Source organism: Alexandromys fortis, unplaced genomic scaffold (genome assembly GCF_014885135.2).
Source record: "Alexandromys fortis isolate MF-2015 unplaced genomic scaffold, M_Fortis_MF-2015_v1.1 scaffold_168, whole genome shotgun sequence".
In the NCBI taxonomy this organism is placed as follows: Eukaryota; Metazoa; Chordata; class Mammalia; order Rodentia; family Cricetidae; genus Alexandromys; species Alexandromys fortis.
The window spans coordinates 3,731,254-3,737,299 of NW_026068058.1; positions in this window are offsets into that span (position 1 = coordinate 3,731,254).

A 6,046-nucleotide genomic window follows, 5' to 3' on the forward strand; every position below is an offset into this window, starting at 1 on the left:
CATGTTTGAGTGCTTGGTCTGTAGTCTGTAAAACTTTTTTTTTAAAGGATCAGGGGGCGTGGCCTTGTTGGAGGAGGTTGTGTCACTGGGGGTGGGCTTTGAGGTTTCAAAAGCTTCTGTCAGGCCCAGTCTAGCTCTCTGATGGCAAAGAAGAAAGCATTTAGCTGGAGGCTTGCTTACAGTTCCAAAGCATGAGTCCACGACCATTACGGTGAGTGCAAGGCAGATAGGCAGGCTTGGTGTTGGAACAACAGCCGACACCTCACATCTGATCCACAAATCGCAGGCAGGGAGACAGACTGGACCTGATGGGACATGTGATGGATTGTGGGTTTTGCCTTTTTAAGCCTCTGCAATCCATGACTCGGAGCCATTTTCTAAAAATCCGAGTGGACCTGGCCAGAGCCCATCCACCTGGCCAGTATTTAATTAATGCTTGCTTCAAATTTGGCTTTAAAATCAGGTAGTAGTCTTATTCTTGAGCGGTGGGATTAGCAGTACCTTCTCCATCCTACCTCTAGAGTTCTTGCTAACAGTATAAAATCAAAAGATAGGCTGAAGCTGGGCGGTGGTGGCGCACGCCTTTAATCCCAGCATTGGGAGGCAGAGGCAGGCGGATCTCTGTGAGTTCGAGACCAGCCTGGTCTACAAGAGCTAGTTCCAGGACAGGCTCCAAAGCCACAGAAAAACCCTGTCTCGAAAAACCAAAAAAAAAAAAAAAAAAAAAAAAAAAAAAAAAAAAGGCTGAGAATGTAGCTTAGGGATGGAGTCTTCATCTAGCAGGCAAGGTGCCTTGGGTTCAGTCTAGAGCCACAAAGACAAAAGACAAAGCAAGGTCCAAACAGGGTCAAAGGTCTCTAACAATAGTTGTACAAAGAGTTCTTATTAAGAGTGGGGCTTGTTTCTGACTGACCACGAATTCTAGTCTAACTAAATTTCCTTACTAGAGTAGCTAAATTCTGCTTTAAAAATAAAAATAAGAAAATAATCTTAGTTGTCTTTTCCCTTGGAATGCCACTTCATTAGGGAGGTTTCACATCCTTGGTAACAAAGTGTGGTTGCAACACTCCAAGGTGTAGGTTTATTTTTCTTAATCAGAACAAGACAGAGATTTCCTCTGGGGCATTTTGTAACTTTTTCAGGACACAACAACAAAAACAAACCCCAATCTTGTGTCTTTATCTTACCGAATTATCTGCGAGAGAGAAAATACTGAGTCTGTCTTAGGCTTTACCTTTGAGTCTGAGACCAGCAGAACAGGACTGAAAAATTTCTCTCTTCCTGCGAAGGTTTTGCGCAAGCCAGATAGACCTTAAGCTACTTTGGATTGACCAGTTTATCTGCCATGGAGAGAATGAGGTCAGAAAATAATCAAAACATGCACGCACCTGAAAGGTTGGAGTTGTAATATTCTTCAGTATTTAGTCTTATTTGTCCTGCAATCCCCTCTTGATCTACCATACAAACGAATATAAAATTAACTAGAAACAAATACAGTCATCTTTCAGAGGGTGTGGGAGATTGACTTTAGACATGCTTATCCCCCAGTCCATGGACATTCAAGTTCATATAACCTGAACACCTCCCCCTAAGTGTGCTAAGTCATTTCTAGATTACTTATAATACCTAGTACAAGATCAGTTCTATGCAAAAATTGTTATTCTGTTCTGCTTAAGGAAAACAGCTTGTAGGAATTCAGTATAATTTCTTTCTTTCCAAGTGTTTTCAGCCTGCAGTTGGCTGAATGTGGACGCAAGTCCTGCCAAAGATCTGACTGTATCTCACCTGGAATACACTAGGATATACATTTAAATAAAATGCTTATTTACAGCAAGTCAATATCTCCTTTGATTTCTCTTTAAATGTTCCCAAATAAACTCCTAAACTATTGTCAAGTACTTTAATGGCCCATGAAAGTTTAGATCCATGTTTTACTTCATGCATTTTAAGTCAAATTTGTGGATTTTTTTTTTAAAACGTAGAACTAATCCCTCACTCCCTTTTTTTTCTGAGGCTTAATTCCAGAAGTTTGCGCATATTAAGCAAGTATTCTCCCACAAGGTGTACTCCCAGCCCAATGTTAAATTTTCTTTTTTAAACAAAGAAATTTTTTTCTTACTAGGGCTCCTCACTGATCATAAAAACTATTTCAGATATTAAAGATGTCAGCACACCACACTTGGATATAGTATTGACATTCGAAACACTAAAGGAGGATGGCCTGAGGCAGGTAGAACAGACAGCTCAGTACAAAGTCTGAGCTCTCCTGCTCACAGCCTCCAACCCAACCCGTCTGAGCATGTTTGGATGAATGACTGGCCAAACAGGCTGCCCAGAGTTCTCCTTGGGTAAGGAACTAAGAGTTTGGAAGAGAGAGGGAGAGAGAGAGAGGGAGGGAGGGAGAGAGAGAGAAGGAAAGAGACAGAGGGAGGGAGGGAGGGAGAGAGAGAGAAAGGGAGGGAGGGAGGGAGGGAGGGAGAGAGAGAGAGAGAGAGAGAGAGAGAGAGAGAGAGAGAGAGAGAGAGAGAGAGACTGACTTAGGAATGCCGAAGCAGGATACCAGCCTTCTTCTGACACCCGTGTGCCAGTAACAGAATTTCATAAACACAGAAGAAAGGATTTTTTTCTAACGTCTTCATGTAAAAAAAATGTAAATATTTAGAAATTATTTAACTTTAAAAGACGCGTCATAAACATTACTACATGTTCAAAGGCTACTAGAATCCAGACTGGTGACGTGACTCAGAAGTATGCCAAGGCTAGGAACTGCCCGGCTCAGTTCTGCCGTCATCTTCTGCCTCCCAGACCAAAGGTGACTCAGCACTTGATTTTTCCTCCTTTTGCTGTCCAGATTCCGCGTTCAATCCTTTGCTGCAGAGGAGACCAGAAAAGTAAGTGTGCGGCACCTTCCGGCTTTATCGTGAAAGATCATCTAAAGAGACAAGGGAAGGGCTGTTTACAGCCACTAAATTCACCAGGTGGAGGACAGCCAGGGGCCCGAGGCGAGGCTCCCAGGTCCACCTGAAAGCTCTGATCTTGGAAACTGTTTGGCTCTCACAAAGTAGAGTCAACTGATTTTTCCATTAGGTTGCTTCTGAACCAGGCAAGATTGCTAACAAAGTGCAGTAAAGCAATCACCACGCAAAATGTAAATTTGCCTATGGGCAATAGACAACAAGCAAAAAGAGAGAGCTTGAACTGCCAGGTGGTGGTGGCCTTTAATCCCAGCATTTCAGAGACAGAGGAGGGCAGATCTCTGAGTTCGAGGCCAGGCTGGTCAATAGGGTGGGTTCCGCCAGAGCCAGGACTACACAGAAAAAAAAAAAAGAAAAAAGAAAAAAGAGTGCTTGAGCTAATTTATAGCCCCACCCACGCATTACAAAGCTTCTAGAAGAAGTCAGTCCAAGGTAGCAAAGGTCATTCCATGTACACACTAGATTCTGTTTTATGTTTCTGTTCAGTCATCCATAGAGTAAGCCGTCTCTACATCTTCATGATACTAAAATAGTATCCGTTTCACCTCCACTCTTGGATATCGTGCTCACATTCTAGGATGGAAGAAGCAGAGAGGACAAAAGCATCATTTATCTGTCCTTAAAGAACATTCTCAAAAGTCTTGCACAGAAGCCGCTGTCTTTCGCTTTAATGGCAATAACTCTCATATCAATCACCAACAACCAGACATACTGGGAAATGCAGTTTTGTAGCTTGACTCTGCCCCCCTAAAGTATGTTAGTGTTCTGATTATAACCAAGAGTTGATCCGGTGTGGTGCACACACCTGTAATCCCAGCACTTTGGGGAGAATGGAGGAAAGAAACTCAGGAATTCAAAGTCATCCTTGGCCATAGAGCAAGTTTAAGGCTGGGATGGGCTACATGAGATTTAACTTTAAAATTTTAACTTTAGGGCCAGGGAGATGGTTCAGCAAATAAAAACATTGGCTGCTTTTCCAGAGGACCTGGGTTCAGTTCCCAGCACCCACATGAAGGCCCACAACCATCTGTGACTCTAGGTCCAAGGAATCCAATGCTTTCTTCTGGTCTCCAGAGGCACCAGGCATGCATGAGGCACAGACAGTCCTCCAAGCAGAACACCCCTTCACAGAAAATAAGCTAATATTTGAAAAATGAATTTTGAGGTCACACACGGTGGCGAGCACCTTTAACCTCAGCGCTCAGGAGGCAAAGGCAGGCGGATCTTTATGAGCTCCAGGACAGCTGAAGCTATTATACAGAGAAACCCTGTCTTAATAAAAACCATACAAAAAATTGATTTCTGATACAATTTTTTTGTGAGAATTCAAGACGTCAAAATAATAATGTGTAACAGGGGTGGTGTTGGGGATCTCCAGCTAGGGGCCCCATCCCACGCTCTGATCTCACTTCTGCCGTCCCAAACCCCATCCCTGAGAAAGTCTGCCAAAAGTCAGCCCCTCCTTGGAGCTGGTCAAGACCACACCAACAGGCCTATAATAAGATCTGCTAGCCATATTTGCCATGTGTGCCATGTGCCATTTCCCCTGCCTTCCCAAGAATCCCCGGCAGTTGCTTTCCTATGCTTAGATTAAACCTGGACTTACTAATTTGACCTGATCTAACTTACCTAACTTATTACACTGGTGGCGGCGTTGCTGCTGATGGACTTAAACTTTTCAGGTGGGATTGGCTATTTCTCTGAATTAATTTTAGTAGATGGGAAAGAGATGGAGGGAGGTACACTGGGTTCACTGTTGTTCAGCGACTGAGCAGGTGATTGCTGAAAGATTAATAATGACAACCCCTACAGGCAAAGCTTAGCAGAGAGCTCCAAATATCCTCCTGGGATCTGGTTCCTACTGGCTAGCTCCTCAAACTCTGGGTCAACAAAGGCACACAAATTAGTGAGAGAGGGAATGTGCACGATTGAGAGATACCTTGCAATGGCAATATTCTACATAGAAGCATGCATTTCTTCTAGACACATCTTCTGTAACCCTGTGGAAGACTGGCTTGAGCTAATACGTGAGCCTGCCTAGTCCACGGATTTAATTTCCCTTCAGAAGCTGAGAGACCATGAGTCAGATAAGGCTGTGGTCCAAAGTGAAAGGTTTCTGCATCCCTATAAGCCTCTCCACTGACGCAATAATCCAAATCAGACCAAATCATACCGAATTAGAAAAAGCACAGGTTTAATGGATACAAACACTCCCAGATGGCTTTCCAGCTTCCCAGAGAGAAGATGGGAAAGGAAGACCAGAAAGCCACGTTTGTTCTCTGGAGGATGGTTTAAATACCCTGTGGGAGTGGTCTTGAGCATCTCTGGGGAGGGGTCATTGTTTGACTGGCTTTCTCAGGGGTCAGAGTCTGGACTGAGGCAGCTCCAGGAGAGGGGCTTGGATGGAGGCTCCACCTGAAGACAATGTACTGACGTCCTGGAAGTATGAGGCTGACCCTCCTCACACCTTCCATTTGCCTGATCTCTCTATAAAAACACAGCACATCAAAGAGAGTTGGAAGAAGGAAGTAGTTCAGGGAGCAGGTTCAGATAAAGCTTTCCTCCAGCAGAGTATGGGATAATCTGAAGGGACCAAGGCACACAGCACAGGGAAAGGGAAGAGCGACCCTGGAGAGGACTGCTCATCTAACTCCTCCCTACCTTTTGCTTTGTAAGTTAATTGATTGTCCAACTATACAAATACATTTTAAAGTCAGTAAATCGAATCAACTACGACTTAGATAAATAATATATGGAATATGAAGTATATTGCTGGTACAATGTAAATAAGGACAAGCTGTCTGTCAGAACCTAGGGAGCACTCAGACTCATCAGTCACATATATATAAATAGGGCATATTAAAGGCATTTGTACATACAATAATAACACACACAGATGTCTATATATTCACAGGCACACATACATATATAGAGAACTACCCTACTATCCATAACAAGAAAAATGGACAAACAATATGTTAAAATAGTATGCCATGAAACGATATGCTGATATCTCAAATATTAAAGAATATATATTTGATAGCCTGAATGATATTAAAGCACAGTTTTTA